The sequence below is a fragment of the Lepidothrix coronata genome, unplaced genomic scaffold (genome assembly GCF_001604755.1).
Source record: "Lepidothrix coronata isolate B3197 unplaced genomic scaffold, Lepidothrix_coronata-1.0 Scaffold40, whole genome shotgun sequence".
NCBI lineage: Eukaryota > Metazoa > Chordata > Aves > Passeriformes > Pipridae > Lepidothrix > Lepidothrix coronata.
In genome coordinates this window covers 5,810,053-5,828,019 of record NW_016690220.1, presented here as the reverse complement: position 1 = coordinate 5,828,019, position 17,967 = coordinate 5,810,053, and the positions used below count along the sequence as shown (strand labels likewise).

Here is a 17,967-nt window from a genome sequence, read left to right as displayed (position 1 = left end):
AGCTATTCGTTCTACTGTGTATACAGAACTATGTGTTTCTTTCTTTACTGTGCCCTGCAAGATTTTAGATTTAGCAGATTTCAGTCTATGCCATGGAGTTTTTACTGACAGTAGAAAGTAAGATTTTCTGCCTTTATCAGCTCTCAAGAGATAACATTGAATGAACTAGATATTGCATAGTTAACCTGAATAAAGTGAAGAAAATACCTTCTCTGAACCTGCAGAGGAAGCTACAGATATCAAACTTGGACTAAACACTTCTGTCAGAGGCTGTTTTCTCCAGTCACTTAAACTCTCCCAGCTCAGTAGTTTGATGGTCAGCAAATCTCTATCAACAGATACATAATACGTGAATGCTGCATGGTACTTAATGCAAATCAAGTTATTGAACTTAAGAAGTTTGGCAGTACATTGTTAAAATTCCATGTTTAATTTTAAATTATCCTATTTTAAATAAAAAGATAATTTAAAATAAAAATACATATTTAATTTGAAAAAAATGCACCTGGTTAAAAGAAAAAGAAAAATAGTTTGAGCAAAACCCATTCTTGTATCAAAAAATGATGCATGACTTTCTGTACAGGCTGCCGGCAAGACAATGAAAAATGAAGCAAGCAACTCTACTTCACATGGCTATTTGGAAACCCTTGAGGTGTTAAGGAAGTAAAATAGTGGCTTGCCTAAGGCAACAACTGTGTTAAACTTAGATGTTGATTTGTTTATTTAATAAGCATAACAAAAAGGCAAAATACTAAATGCATTATCTTATGGAAATAAAAAGAATTCTTATCATAAAGAAAACAAATATTATTTCTCATTTAGGGAATTTCAGAATCGGATTATATGGACATTAAGATATAAAGGGAACATATATTTTTTTTTGAGTTTTTAAAGACAAGATAACATCCAGGCAAGTATATTTGAATTCTGGTTGGTAGTTACATAATATGAGGAAAAAATAAGCTATGTATGTGGACTTTCTTTTTTCCTAGAAACGCACCTTGAATCTGTGGCACTACTCTAGCTCCTTAATGTAAAATTCTGTTCCACCGAGTGTAATGGATTTACTTTCAGGTATTTTTTCGCAGGTTTCTAGTACCCTTTCTGCAGTATGAAGCCAAGTAGCATCGAAATCTTTGTTGTAGGAAAAGGCACAGGAAAATTCAGATGAATGTGGAACGACTATAAGTAAAAAATGTTATCCTCTGACCCAACAATTGTCCAGAAACAAGTGTAATTATGTAGACAAATTGTGCTTTCCCCATGGAGTGGCAATTGCTTGGCATAGAGCATTGCTGAATGGATGGATATGCTTTTGACATCAGCAGGATGGAATACGCCTGTCCACAGTGAGATAGAGCAGTCATTGACTGACAGGTATAACAAATAAAAATCTTGGCCATGGGAGATGTTGAGCACCTGTGACACTTGTCTTTGCTAATTCAGAGTTTTGCAGGTGAATGCAAGAGTGAATACGAAGGGTCACATTCACCTGGTTTGGATGGCAACAGAGGGAATATCTGAATGAGGAATTCAATTTTAGGGAACCTCTAATCAGGCAAGAAATACCAGTGGCACTGGACACAAAAATTCACTACAGTTGATGTGTTCAAACGGTATTCAGGGACTACCTTTCCCCTCAAGACTTTGTGCCAGAGCAGGCATTGTCTGTCTTTGCCCCCTGATGCCGAACCCACAGGCAACACCTTCACCCCCTGCAGCAGTGGGAAGCTCTTCATAGCTCTTCCTTCACTCCCAGTGTCTGCGGCCCCAGGCCTGATCCAGGAGTGCATTTCTGCTGTGGTCAAATAGTACCTGGGTGAAAGGGATCAAGCTAGTCAGGGCAAGTGAAGCAGTCTGAGCTGCAGTTACGTACACAAGGCTCCCCTTTGAGGGGACCTCTGCAGGGGTGCTCAGGGCTACAGGAGGAGATAGGTGGGCAGGTCCTGTTGGGGTGTTGGGTGCTGTAGTCACTGATCTCATCCTCACAGATTCTCATTCCTCAAAGATCCCATGAACACACATCGGTCTAACTTCTGGCATCTGACAGTGGATCCTAAGTTTAGTGGTACCTTCATCTCAGACTCTTCCAGTTAACATAGAGAAGGAGTGATGGGAGGGCAAGACCTTGAGGGATCACGGTCCATTTAAGATCTCAGTGAGCCTTGCAACGTGCCTGTTTCTCTCTGTTGTTGGCCAAAGGCAACTGTTCTCCCAAATCAGGAGCTTTGGTTAAGAGCCTGAAGGTAGGCAGTATCAATGTGAACTTCAGTCCTCATTTCTGTAAGTGAAGAAAGTGGTCTCTGCTCCTCACAGTGCACAGGCAGGCTGCTGCCCCTGCTGCTCTGTTCCTGCTCCCCAGCAGGCAGAGGGAGCTGAGCCTTACAGACTTGGATTCCCCCAGCCTCCTCCAGTAGGCAGAAATCATGGATGCCCCATGTCAGCCCTCCCAGTGAGCACGGGAGTCTGTGCTGAGAGGGTCTGCAGGGTCAGTGAGCCTGGCTCAGCCCTTTGGCTGAAGAACAGCACTGCATCACCCACAACATTAAAAATAGAAGAAATTGATGTCGCTGCAGCTGGGATCCCCGGGGCTATGGTGTATGTCTGTGACACCCTGCCTACAGCAGCTCCTCCTGGGGCTCTGGCAAAGGGCTGCAAATTCCTGACAGCCCAAAGAATTTGGGGCAGAGAGCAAGTGTTTAGTGTCTTTTTAAGGAGGAGTGTCACTTCCAAACCATGATTCTCCCGTTCTGATATGACAGGGCAGACTCAGTCCAGCTTAAGAACAGTTTGGCTTAAATGCATTCTTATGTAGCTCAACATGAATAGTATTTTTGTATTGTAGTAGTAATAACCAGTTAAAAGATAACAACGCTTATTAGGCAGATACAGACATATTCTTCGCCTGTCTTGTCAGGGTGGAAATGAGCAAAAAGCCAGAAATACAGTAAATACAGGTCATTAGGAAGGAACTAAGCCACTTAATTATCCTAAGAAAACTGCCTTCCTAATTTATTTTTTGGGGAGGCCTAATGGTTGCAGTGTTCTTACTATTCACTGAGATGCATACATCGCAATAGAAGTGCAGAGTGTCTGTATTCTGGCCTTTCAGTTTCATCAGACTTGGGGAATAGAGGGGGAAAAAAGGAAAAGAAAATATGTGAATATAATGGCAATGACATTGAATTATTTTATGATGCCATATGGAGTTAAACTGGTTTAAAAAAAAAAAAAAAGGAAAAATATTTCCATTTCAATGCAATTTGTTTTATAATAAAAACTTCCCTTTTCTTCACACTTCTACTTCCAGAGGATTCTTATTCAGTGTATTCAGTCCTAGCCAAAAGGTCACTGCTGTCCTACAAGAGAGATCTCCCTCCCCTTCCTGTCACTTCTGGGTGCTGTGAATAGAGCTTCCTTTCTCTGAGGCTGAGATTTATCAGTGGCAAGGTGCACTGGGAGCAGCTGAGTATCACCCTCCCCTCCTGAAGGTCAAGTGTGTCATCCCTGGGTGCTGCAGAAATTGTGGGAAGAGAGGGATGGGCAATCCCACCAGTCATACTGGCTCTCACTCTACAGCACCCAGCATTCTGACCACCTTTCCACTGCATTGTTCCATTAATTTAAATTAATTCACCCTCTTTGACAGAATGTTCCCTAGATAGGAAATTTTTAGTTTTATATTAAATTTCTCAATCTATGCATTTAACATTTGTATTTGAATACACACTTTTCTTTGTAGACTCCTGACTTTGACAAGGCATTGATGTAGTAACACATCCTCCAATAGGAAGCAGTTGAAGGGCTGTTCATTCCAACCAAATTCTGACACTTCTAATCACAGTAAATAATATGTTTCATTTTAGTTTTGTCTTGTGGTATTCAGCTGGAGTTCTTATGGAGTGACATTCAAATCCATGTGAATAATTGTCTGCCTGGACTGCTTTCTGTGATATTGGGAAAGGATGTACAGGAAGGCTGTTGCCGTTCCAGCTTGTGCTGTGAAGAAATGAGAGACTAAATAACCAGTATGAAATGCAGACAGGACTCTATCATAAGGCTACTAAACTTGGTGATTTTGCTGGTTTGTGATCAGGGACCTTTGGTTGCACTGGATGGTTTGAGTCAGAGTAGAACAAAGAGCAACAAGCCCAACACTGGAGGAGGATTTGAGCTTTAAAGGAAAGGACAGCCTCAGACCACATGGCAGACAGGTTTATGGAGAGATGGCCTGTACTGAAAGAAATGGTTGTGAGGGCATAAAGGGACCTTTTTCTGCTTGTATTTTCATACTTCCTAAATTAAACTGTGTGTATGTGCCTTTACAAGCGTCCCTCTCTCTTCACTTGCTTATAAGAGCTCAGACCAGCTCCAAGATCTTGCTATTCACAGGAAACAGAAAAGACATTTGAAGAAAAGAAAATACTCATTACTTGCAGGTAAAGGCTCAGAGGGAACAGGATATAAACAGTGCAGAAGAAATCTTCAGGGAGTCTAGCTGCCAGTGCTTGGCATGCTTTTACTCAGCGTCTGCAAAGGGAGATTTGGGGCAAAGCTGGAAACACTCAAGCGACAGAGCAGAGAGTGCACATGTACCATGGGGGACACTTCAGCCAAAATGCAGGTCTGTATTCTGAGTGAGCAAGTAGCAGAGTTTCTTGGGGAAAAAAAATAAGAATAGCTAAATACTGTTTTGCAAAACAGCTACATCAGTTTAATTGTAGCCTTTCAAAACATCTAACCTCACACAGACGAAGAGGACTTAGAGGTTTCAGACTGAGGATTTGAAAGTATGATAAGGTTGCAAACAATCTATAAACTTTGGCTTAACTGTAATGTTTTTTATACTTTATTACTGGCGATGTTTTCCATGTACAGCCATAGAAAAGGACAGACTAGAGGTTCCTAAAACATGACTCTCATAAGGCAGTGAGAGTGTACATATCAAAATGACCAGAAAGGGACTAGATCAGTCTCCAGCAAATTAGGAATGTATATTCATTATGCTTGCAATAATGATAGTATGTTTTATAACATTACACTTAAGCAATTGTAATTTCAGTCTTATGGAGCAAAGAGCACTGAGATTTAACTTTTAAATAGTAGATTTAATTGACACTGCTTGAAAAATATTCATAGCCCTTCAATAGTAGGCACTGTCTTTCCCCTTATCCTACATGGGTTTTTTAATTTAAACTAGTTCTCTGCTTTGTGCATAGAATTATTGACAAAAATATGTCTTTCTTCAGCAAATGATTAGCTAAATCATCCTTTTATTTACAAGCAGTGCTGTGTCCCTGTGCCCTAAATCTTGCTAGTTGGAAGAGTAGGAGGGAAAGCAATTTAATTAAGTTAACTTTATTGACCCACTGGAGCTGTTGTTTAATAGCATGGCTCCCTGGAGTGTAGTGCAGGTAAATTGAATGAATGCCACAGAATATCACTTCCCTGCATTGCATATTTCAAACCTCTGCCAGGCAGTTTGGGATGAGCAGCCAATCAGGAAAAAAGTTTTTCCAGCCTTGTTCTGTGGATGGCATTTCCCGTTATGCTCAGAATGAGGTGCCGGGTGTTACCCATGCGTTCCTCTGAGTGTATCGAGAGGGATAACTCAGTACTGTGTGTTGTGCTCAGCTACTGCATTTGGAAGTCAGCTTTGTGGATTGGCTCTTCAGCTATGTATCCAAAAATACCTTTTTATGAAGGAGGAAAACTAGTCTGTGAGTCTGAATGAAAGTGCTGTGAGTAAAGTATTTAATATTAAAATCTCAATACATTCATTCTGCATGAGAAATCAGAATCCAGAAGGATAAGAGAGATTTTCTGGAGCTGTGCTTGTCATTAAATACTTGGGAACAAAAAGAAAAATTACAAAACTTGCTTGTTTAACTGTTATTTGATAAAACAAAAGCTACAATGTATACTCAATGTATATATTAGTGTCTGGTACTATTTCAGTTACTGCTTCTGTTGTTAAAATATTTATCCAAATGTCTTATTAGTATATAAAATATGTACAACCACTCCTCTGCAGCTGACTGGAACACACACAATTTTCTGCACTGTTCTGCAACACTGCCCACCAAATGATAAAAGACAGTATCAGTCTGTTGAGTCTGTAGTTCCAATCGTTTCTTTTAAAAGTCAAGCCATATATGTAGTTCCGTGGTGTAACAGCAATTTCATTTAGCTTTAACCCTTGAAGAATTTAATTTTTCTTTGATTAAGGCTGAGACATGAAGATCCAGTCCTAAAGCTTTGCTTAAAAAATTAAATACAGCCACTTAGCTAATTTTTGTTTTGCTTGGAATATAAAAAGAGGTGCAACTTTAATTACAATTCATAGTTTTCTCATATTCATTCACAATTCAGTGTTTCAAAACCGTTTGTGTGTGTTTTTTTTCTTTTCTCTACAAACAGATTTTTCTTGATTTCAAACTGCTATTCCTAATTTTAAACGCCTGTCAGATGAGAGAGGTGGGTTTCTAAGGTAGGGGCATCATTTTTTCTGGTGTGGACCAGAATAGCTGGGAGAAGCAGGCAAGTTTCAAGTGTGTAGCTCCCTTAGGTCAGAATTGTTGCTTTTAAACCACCATATATAAAGAGTTGTAGTCATGATTGCTGCTCCTATGGCAGGTTTACACCGGTGATGAGACCAACTGTCCTTTAGAATGCAGTTTCTCATGACAATGAGTCACCCTGGGGGGTGGAGGGAAGGGGTCACCCTTACCCCGCGATGTGAAGTCCAGAAGGGAAAACTGCCTTTAATTCAATATTAGATTAACACGGCTTTTGGCTGTCACTGCATGTTTGTGCGTTTGCAAAAAATGATGAGGTCTTGCGTGAGTAACCCTGAGCAGTTTAGTAGCTGAGAGTCTTTGGTGCTTGAATACTCTATCTACATTTAATATGTGTGCTTTGGTAGCCACCGCTTGAAGTCCATATTCCATATCTGTAAGATAAGTGAAGTTTCTGTGCTAATGATTGTGTCTAGGGTCAGAGGCAGGCTGTAGCAAGCAGATGATTTTCAGGTATTTTTTGCTTTCCTATGGAGTTTTTTTTTAAATATTCTTAAAGCTTTATTGTGTGTCTATATCCATGATGCCATCCCACAGTTCCTTCCAAACGCAACAGAGGAATCACACTGAATGGCAAGTGACTGTTTTCCTGCATAAGAATGCATACTGTATTTTTAGGTGAAGTTCTTTAAAAGTGTTAAAATACAAATACATTATAAATACTTGAATTTCAGTTTTACTTGACTACAGTTTTAAAGAACTATTAAATCAAGGTTTCTAATATTATTTCTTTAGCATGTTTAATATTTGCCTGAACATTATTTAATTTATGTGTATCTTAGTATTAATATAAATTAATATATGCTAATTGGCAATTCTGAGTGGGGTGCAGAACTCATGCTTGACACCATTTTAGACTTCTATGTGCATAATTTTTGGTGGAAAAATTGAAGCATCTCCCACTCCTGTCCACAACCTTCCACCTATTTCTGCCCCTTTCCTTCCCATTGTGCTGGCATAGTTTTTTGTAGGACTGAACACTGAACTGGGCTAGCAACCTTGGAAGATTACCCATCTCCTTTCTCTTTTTCTCAAGGTCTCTTATAAAGCAGAGCAATGTGCTCATCTGGTTTGCAGTGTAGCCTCCAAATCATTGCTCCAGTGTAACTGAACATGCATCATAGGGAAGGGAGCCTCAGTTCAGTTAGGCCAGAGAAAAGTGCCCATCAAACCACCACTGGATTTTAAGATATGCCATTTGCTTGATGCTTTAGGCTGTAAATTCTACATAGACATACAGATTAAGTACTAGTAATGGTGTTTTCTCTGAAGTAAATCTTTGCTGAAAACTTTTGCCAGCACAGAAACAACATTTGGGGTTAGATTTAGCTCTTGAAATTCGAAGGTTTTACGAGTTTGGAGATCTTCAATGCCAAAAGCTAGGAAAAAGCCTAAGTCAGTGCACTTATACCACAGATAAGTGTTGTTTGTTTATCTGAGAATTGGGTACAAAAAATTTTGCTTTCTATACTTAAAAGAGTTTGCTGATTTACTAACTAGCTTTGTGTTGAGGGGTTTTTTCAAGTTTAGCCTATATCAAGTGGATAGAAGTAACATACTATAACTTTTTTTTTCCCAGATACTAACAGAACCTTTTCCTGGGGTTGGTCTTTCCCACAGCTAAGGGACACTGAGGCAGAAGTTTTACAGCTGCAGAGGGATGGCATCTTCTAGGCTCTGGCTGTTCTGCTTAAAGACATTCCTGCTTTCCACTGTCATTGGCACCCAGCAGCTGGCAGTGCTGCCCCTGTGGTTTTGCTAGTGGAGTGGCTTGCATGATTAGCCTGAAACGTGCAAACTCAGCCAAGCCAGTTCAGATACACAGTTCACACCACTTAAAATAAACCAGCTCCTTTTACCTTGAGCATTTTAGAGGGTGCCCATGCAAACCCCTCCACTGGCACAGCTGTGGGGCAGAGTGTGAAAAAAAGGGAAGAGTAATGTTGTCAAACCAGAGCAACGTTGCGTGCAAAGTGAGTGTTTGCTATTCCCCAAGTCTGAACCACTCTGCCACCAGAGAAGGCAGCAGAAATGGCTGTAGCATGACTGGGTCCAGCAGACTTGCATTCAGGTGTGAGGTTAAGCACGCAGCCATAAGTAAACCAATATGCAAATATTTTTGTTCATACTGATATTCAGGTATTCATTCATGGTTCCCCCCCCTTCTGAAGACTAAAGCTGGCTTATGCCTGCATTTTGAGGTTGGTTCTGCTCTACTTCTCATTAATTGACTGTTCATTTATTTCAGCAAATAGAGGTCAATGGGATGTGTCAAATCTTTGCTACACAGAAGACAAACCTTTGATTTAGACTACAACATTATGTCTAAGTCAACTAGTTAGAAACATAACAGTTGATTAGGAGGTGCTCTCAGCAGCTCACGGAGCTTAACCTGGCAGCAGACAGCTAATGCTCCATAATCCCAGCTATGGAAAGGCCTAAGGAGTTTGAAGAGTTCAGTTTGCTAATTTACTAGGAAATCCTTGATCATTCCTTCAGAAGAAAAAAATTAAGTATATGGAGAAAATAACATGGCCTGGACACCTGAGGATGCTGAACAGGATTCATTAGTCTCTGTCCTCAGTCAGAAGCCTGTTGCTACAATATCTAAGTGTATTGTCTGCCTTGTTGTGTACTTATGGAAGGACAGCAGCACCAGTGTTACAATGAGAAGATCTATTCTCTGCTGTAATGTGTATCACCAACAAAATTGCTGTTTAAATTCTCTATCAGTAGATTACAATAACCCTTATTAGTAGAATTAACAGAAGAAGTGGGAGAAGAAATGCAGTTTCTCAGCTTGGAAGTTACATATGAGAATTAATTAATCCCAGTGGTTTTTTTCTTAAATAAGGGAGTTTAAGTAAAATCACTGAGAGGAACCTTGTGCCCTTGAACAAATGCAGTGTAGTATTTCTAAATCCTGACCACAGGAGAGAAGAAAACATTAGGAAAGAAACCTTGTTATTACAAAATCCAGAAATCTGAAAGGACCTCTGTAGTTAATTGGTAGTAGAGGTACTCTGATTCAAGAAACTACTTCAAAAGCACATCAGTCAAGTCAGAGGTGATATTTTAAAGACTTTCATTGAAGTACAAAAGACCAGCAATAACCAACATCATAATTTCTGCCAGAGAATAGGAATTAAATAGTCATTTCAGTATTTTATTTTATGAGTATCATTAACTGTCTTCTGCATCCAAGTTCTTAGATGTTCCTTAGCTGTCTTCTGCACCCACAGAATCACAGAAGCAATTAGGTTGGAAAAGACTTCTGAGATCATTGAATCCATCCTATATCTGAACACCATCATGTCAACCAGACCACTAAGTGGCACTAAGTGCCACGTCCAGTCTTCCCTTAAATACCTCCAGAGACAGTGACTCCGCCACCTCCCTGGGCAACCCATTCCAAAGTTTAATCATCCTTTCTGTGAATGAAGGTTAATTGGACACGAGGAGAACTGCAGTTTAGGCCAGGAAACACCCCAAGCATTACGTGCCTGGATTTTATGTTTTCTTTCCTTCATGATCACTGTACCTTTAGCAAAACTACTTATTTTTGTATATCATTCTTACTGTTTTGGGAAAGGGGTCAGATAGCATTATGAAATGCCAAGGCATACTGAAAAACCACCCTGCATTAACATCATAAAAATGTGCCTCTACATAATGTTTGGTCATATGTATTTTCAATGGGGATATTTAATAGGCTTTCTGGAACAAAGAATTCCAACATAATTGCTAATATAACCCATGGCAGAGGATGACACTGGCTTTACCCTGCTGTGCTCGCATATGGTTCCACATAGATGTACTAGCCACTTCATGGGGTGTTTCCATTCAGCTGTTTGTCAGCTCCTGAATTCCTCACTTAGCATGTCTTCTCTGTAGAAATTTATGAATTTATGCTCTACTTGGAGGAACCCAATTAACTAAGCCAGAGAATGAGTGTCCGTACTGCTCGCCCCTGCTTGTGTGCGAGTACTCGGGTCACAGTAACCCAGTTCAGGACTCACAGTGCTCAGGGCTGGATGCCATAAATTATAACCCCTAATTCTACAGTAACCCATGTAACCCTGTGAAGTGTTTCATGTGGCATTGTACAATAATAAGGGTGTCTGGCCCAAACCTCTTGTTGTGAAGCTATGAACACAGCGAAATAGATCATCTCTGCTTCTCCATGTGTGATCACAAAATATGCATGGACATCAGGTAGGAAAGTTCCTTCTGAATTGTTCAGAGAGTCTGGTGAATTACATAAATACCAAAAATGAGACACCAAATGAGACATGTTGGTTTTCTCAGGGGCCCAGCGCAAACGCTCACATGCTGTGTTAGCGTGTCCACCAGCACTCTTATTAAACTTTCAAAAGCCTTTTCCTGTTTCTCTTCTATCCCCAATCATTTCTAGGAGCTAAGGAGTCCTGTTAGCAGAACAGAACCCTTAGCATGGATGCTGAACTCCTTTAAAAATCTGCCTCAGCTTTTATTGCATTGGGTTGGCTGGCTTTATTTTACTTTCCATCTTTTTTCTCTTTTTTCCTCTCTATATGGTTGTTGTTTCTTGAGTATGGGTATCGCTAATAATTTAAAATTTATCTGGAAGACTGAAAAATAAAATTTCTGGTTATGCCATGGTGATAGTGGATAATTCTTTTGTTAATTCTTTTGGTAATTCCAAAACATGTCTAAAATACGGCTTGCATTAGCCTTACGTCTAAAGCATAATTTCATTACAGACTGTGCTGGAAAAAGTTACTTGTATTATAATTGTTTGACATTTATTGATTTTTCAGTTAAGAAAAAGGTCCTGTGGTCAAATTCTACTCACAGTGACACTGGTGTATATTACAACATTTTGTAGTTTCCTCACATTCCTGCTGTGAAAGGGGAGAACACAACTGTGTGACATTCCTACCCTGATTATTGTAAGATTTATGGAAAAGCATATCAGTGTTCCTCTAGCCCATTCCTGGAAATTTCACTGATTTCTGGAAGGAAAAGGGAAAGAAAGGAAAAAAAAGTGGAAAAAATAAACAAACCACCAAACCAATCCCCCAGTTACTCCAAGGTTTTCCTGGAGTTAACAAAGCCTCCCTGTCGCTTAGATGACTTCAGGTGCTGCGATGTCTGTCAGCAAGGAAGCAGCAAGGGCAGAATTACATTCAGGTGTACCAAGACCACATTTTGTTTACATGAGCAGTTCTCACTGAAGCTAATAGAAAGTGTGACTGTGATACTTGTGAACTTACACGAAGGCAGCACCGATTGCACTAAGAAGCTAGGGGTTTTCATTAATTGCCAGAGGTTTTAAGGGTATTTTGTCACACTGCTGACAATCATATTTCTGTTGCCCTAGTTTTACATAGTGAACAGAAATTGTTTCAGATTTATTATAACCCAGAGTCTAGCAAGACAGATTTGTTCCAAAAGTGTAGTGTGGAAGTCCTTCTCTCTGCCTTTTCCAAGGATGGGATTTCAAAGAGTCATTGATGACTGCTATCAGCAACATCCACAAAGAAAGGTGAGAGAAAGCATAATTAAGGTAATTTCAGCAAGTTATGTCCCTGCAGCCATAGTGTTTCCTTGCAGGCAGAACTGGTGTGGCTGTATTGAAGATGGGAGATGAATTTGGAGGAAGTCCTTCTCACCATTCTTTATGCATTAGACATAGTTTTGGACATGCCTGGTAGATGGGTTATCCTTAAAACCTATCCCATTCCTTGGCCTTGAGGAAAGGCTGAGAGAATGGGTTGAGGGAATAAGGTCATATTCAGATAGCCTAATTTCCATGTAAATTCCTGTGTCAGGTATTACCTAAAGTTTTAAAGTCAATTAAGCGGAAAGAATTAGGCACAGAAATTGGTGTCCATACATAGGACCTGTGACAATGGCTTATAGTTGGTACATACAGGATAATATCTAAACGTAAGTAAGAATCACACAGCCACTTTCCTCTTGGACTAGTTCATTTATGGAAAACATGGTAAATGTAGGAATATCAATGGCGGCACGTTAGCATAGCAAATTCACAGCTTTATTTGTGCTCCAGATTACCAGTCACAGAGTATCATGGTCCCCTGACTGGAAACAGAAAGTAGTTTGTTAATTTGTGTGTGCTAATAGATTTTCTATGTTGCAGAATATATACATAACTTTGAATAATTCTGCTCTTGTAACGTATACATTTTCCACTATAAGTAACTACTCAGACTTTTAGCATTAATTGTTGATATTTTTAGAGATATGGGTTATAATCGATATCTGGGAGTTATAACTATTGATTGAAAAAAGAGTCCACTGAAATAACTAGCCATTACTGCTCAATACATTTCATGTGGAGTGGGTGCAATTGCCATAATTCTAGTTAAATAAGAGGTTACCTACATACTGGCCTATTTAATGGGGTTTACATCTAAGGAAAAAAAATCAAAGAGAAAAATCTAATGGTCTGTCTCTAGATTTTCTACTTTTTATTTCAGGTTCCGTTTTATGGCTCCATTGTGGCAGAAAAGAGATGTCTTTATTCCTGTGATATAATTGTATTCTGAAGCCCCAGGCCTTGCCCAGCAGAACTAGCTCTGATGAGTAGCTTCAATAATTTAAAAGGCAAATCTAGCACTGGGAGAGGAGGGGGAAAACACTTTTTGTGAAGTTTGACCCAACACATGCATCCAGCAGTCTGGAAGAGTTTAAGGGAAGAGCAAGACCTACTGTTCACCATGGAGCTGTAGTAATGCATATCACTTACAGGACCTGTCCTTGGCTTGAATAGCTTTGTAAGTTACAGGACAATCAAAAGAAATGGTGGCCCTTTGCTTCTAGGGCACCTGGTGAATGGACATCGCTGTAGACTGGGTTTAGATCCTATGTGATGGCACAGATTTTCCCTACAGGAAGTACTGGAAAATTTGAAAGCTGCTGTTTTTCAGCCTTGTATATATGCTCCATGAAAAGGAACAGCATAAATAAAAAGAGGCTCGATGTGAATTAAAAGGAGAGACTGTGAATGACTGGCAGTGTTATGTAGAAGTAGCATAGCAGACACTATAGGAAGAGTGAAGATGAACAGGAGGAAGGGAAACTATATGAGTAGCAAAGAGGAGAAAAGAGATCAACAGACTGGGAGAAGGGAAGTATGCAATGATAGAAGGGCCAGAAAACTGTTAATGGAAAAATGAGAACAGGGAGAAGAAAGAGATATGGTACATTTTGTTATTTAATGAAAAGCTTAATGTGCCAGGTACTCAGAAGAATTTTTAATCTAAATACAGCAACTGAGTCATCTTCTTAACCTGAATTCTCTAAGCGTTCCCTTATGACCAGATGAATGTATGTGTCATCTCATAATGTGATTATAACAGAAGATGCAAGCAAAGCAGGTTTGAACCCAATACCTGTAGCATATAGGGACAGCTCTTAGGAAAGTTGAGAATGGATGGAAAATCAGTGAACCCACCCAAATTTTAAAGTACAGTGCTAGAGAAAGCTGCTTTTTTTGTTTAAAATACTGCTTAAGGATCAGGACACCTCCTCTCCCTCCTTAATTTTCCCCTCTCAAAGAGGGAGAATTGACAGCTTAGTCCTTTGGTTTTAGCTACATTTCATCTCAAGGAGCTAGGCAGATCTTGATCCCGTAATAATTTTTAAGCCATAAAAGATACTTTACCCACTCACCTTATAGGCAGCTGGGTGCAGCACAGACATTATTCAGTCAAATTTTTTGCAGAGAATATATAATAAATTCATGCCAATGAGCAAAAACAACTTAAGACAACATCCGATTACTTCTGTGTTTATTTAACATGATTTTATAAGACACTGTACAATATTACAGCTTCTTGTTCCTCAGTAGTGTTGCATATCTCGTTTATGCTGTAGGGGTGAACTTCATTCCTCCATTTGCTGCCCTCTCCCTGCCCCCATGTGTGACATTGAACTGCATTGCTTTGGCCAAAATTGACCAAAGTAATTTCTGTAATAGAGTCCAAAATGGCACTCTTAGATTTACAGTGAGACTGTTTCTAAAAATACTCTTAGATAACTTGATGAAAAAAATGTTATAAAAACTGAAATTTAAAAATTTAAAAACCTATATGTTTCATACAAGTTTCCTTACTCTAAGGCATACAGGCTCCATTGTTTGCTTTTCATGCAAGAAATACTGCATGAAGTATAGGCACAGATTAGCTCAAATAATTTTATTCATCAGCTATGTGTGGAAACACAGGATACTGAGAGAGCCATCAGTAAGCTAAGAGATTATTTAAAGTGATACTGCCAAATTCTCAAGTGCCACTTCAGTATGTTAGTGGATTAGTGTTTAATCATTACTTTAAAATGTGTTGCAGACTCCAAAGTGGTCTGCTTTACAAGGGGAGAATTTTGAAAAATTAAAAATGTGAAGGCTAGATAAGAAACACTGCCTAGATCCTGTACAGGTTGTAGGACAATTCTGAAATCTGAAATCAGAGCTGGCTTCCTCCTATCTGTGACCAATGAGGTTTGTGTGCCTGTGTGATATAACAATATGTAATGAACTATAACATCCAGGAAACTAAAGTAACAAATTAATGACTATTGCGATTTTGAAGCACATTGATCTTTCTCCCTGTCCAAGATGATGACGGCAATGACTGTGTCAGGAAAAGCTATTTTCAATGTAACATTTACTAGGAAAAAGCAATGCTAAGGGACGTTAAAATCCAAGCAAAGTCTTCAGGTTTTGCAATATTAAAATACAGATGATGAATCACAGTCAATGTAGATAAACCACTTACCTTCGCAATGCTGATGTGGAATGGGAGCAAACGCTCCCCATTCAAATATCCTGTTGGATGCCTGTATACAATCCGACAGGCAGTAATCACGGGAAAGCACTGCTGAAATTAATTCCTGTAATACTGAGGGTTTTAATGAAAATCCTGATGACAAATTATCTTAGTTGTTCTCTTCAGCATTTTATCCCTTGTATCCTAGGTTAATTACATGGCATTGTAATAGAAGCTTTTTGAGCATACTATACATGTCGGAGAAAAAGTAAAATGCTGTCAGTTTCTGGAACATGCCTTAACTCTCCCAAATGTATATGAATTTAATTTTGATAGTTTTACCTTTCAGGTTCATCGTTTATATTTTTACCTGTCAAACACTCATTCAGCTTCTCTTAGCATAACAGGTGGGAGTAAAAAAAACAGTATTCTCTCTCTTGCTTGTCTTTTGTGAATAAATTGAAAGAAGCAGTAATTGCACGTCTCACAACCTCATGATTTAGGACTAAAAAACATGATTGCAGAATGTTTAAATTAGACACTGCTGTGAGTTGCAACAGAGGCAAGACAAGGTTGCTGAAAAGTGAAACAGATGTTCACAGGTAGCAAGAAAATTTGTGAGATGCCGAGCTGGGAGGGGTTCTTTGTAATCTCTCTTAATTTTATTTTCCAGCCATATTGTCAGACTTATTCATGGATCATTATTTACAAATTAGCATTTAAAATTACAAATAATCTAAATTATTTATAGTCAATAAGCCTTAAGCATCACTATTCCATTACTTTTCATTTCAGCTTAGTGAATGAACAAAATTTAGTGATTATGGTTCCTTGTAAATGTTCAGCTGTACCTAACTTTGATAAAGAAAAAAGTTTCATTTAATTTTTTTTTTTAGATTTTAAGTAAACTTGATTTTTTGAGAATCTTTTGTCTGAAATGAACAAGTACCTTGAGCAAAATTGGAAAGTTTTCAGAATGATAACAGCAAATGAAAACAGAGGGTTCACTAGCTCATTCTGGGAACTGTTTGGTAGGTTCCCATGAGAAACTGCCCTGAAGGGAAAGGGGAGGGGAAAGGGACCTGGAGAGGATGCTGGTCTCTGAGGACAACCTTCCCAGACCTGGGCTTAGCCCAGCCCACAGCCTAGGCAGTCACACAGGCACAAAAGACAGGAAGGGAACTCCAGCCTGGTCTGTGCAAAAAGGCAGAGAAGGAGAAGGAGGGCTACTCAGGAGCAGTCCAGAATTGTGTGGTCATGTAAGCAAGGAATCAGAAAAGTCAGAGCTCAGCTAGATTTCAAATTGGTGAGGAATGGGAACAGCAGTAAGAACTTCTGGAAGTAGAATCAAAAGGAGGTCTAAGGAAGATGTGAGGCTGTGAAAAAAGGCAGCAAATTTGGTAATGAAGCACACAGAAGAGGCTGAGCAATTCAGCATCTTCTTCTCTTTGGTCTTTTCTGGCAAGTTCTGTCCTCACATCTCCCAAGCAGAATTTGGGAAAATTGAGTTAGTGACCAAATAAGCAAACTGTGCGTACACAAGTCCATGGGACAAGAGAGGATGTATCCAAGGATGTGCAGAGAGCTGGCTAACATCACTGCAAGGACTGCTTTGCATCTTCTTCAAAAGGCCCCTAGGAATCAGGGGAGATTCCTGAAGGCTGGGAACAGGCAAGTGTTAATGTATGTGAGCAGGAAGGCAGACCTGGGAAACTATTTGCTGATAAAGCTGCCTCCAGTTTCCACAAGGATTTTGGAGAAAACCCTTCTGAAAACCATGTCCAGTCACTTGGAGGACAAGAAGGCAATTGGGAATAGCACGGATTCACAAACAGCAAATTGTGGCTGAACAGTCTGAGTGCTTGCTGTGAGGAGATGGCTGGTATGGTGGATGAAGGAAGAGCACTGGTTAATTACCTTGGCCTCTGCAAGGCCTGTTACAAGGTATGCCTGCAGCCTTGTGAGACACAGACTTGAGAAGTGGACTACAAGGTGAATGCACCCCTGGCCATATCATGAGGCTCCAAGAGTTGTGATCAACTGTATGAACTGCAACTGATGACTGGTTTCTAGTAACATCTATCAGGAGTCAACACCAGTGCTGACATTCATTCATACCTTCACTGGAAACAAAATACACCCTCAGCAACTTCACAGATGATACCTGATTAGGGGAGCAATTAATATACCAGAGTGCAGAGCTGCTATTCCAAGCACTCTTAACAAACTAGAATTAATCTGGAAGAAACTTTTCAAAGTTGAGCACAGGCAAATGCAAATTCCTGACCATTCAGCAGGCCAGGCTGGGCACCAACTGGTTCCAGAGCAGCACTGCATAAAACATCCAGGGTGTCCCAGCAGACAACAAAAACTCCAAGGTGAGTCAGCAGCGCATCCTGAAGGTCAACACCATCCTGGGCTGCACTAGCAAGAGTGTAGCCAGCAGGCTGAGAAAAGTGATTCTTTCCTGTCCCCTGCTTGGCACTAGTGAGACCCTACCTGGAGGACTGTGTCTTGTTTCGGATTGCCCTGTACAAGATGGACATTGACATACTGGAGCACCAGGTACCTGGAGCACAGGATATACATGGAGAAGCTGACAGAAATGAAAGGTG

The 17,967-nt window shown here is 39.8% G+C and overlaps 1 protein-coding gene across 19 annotated transcripts in view; it reads left to right on the top strand.

Moving 5' to 3' along the window:
• Positions 1-17,967, top strand: part of LOC108496469 (poly(rC)-binding protein 3-like) — a 492,944-nt gene that overhangs the window by 319,371 nt on the left and 155,606 nt on the right. The gene's annotated exons all lie outside the window — the stretch shown is intronic.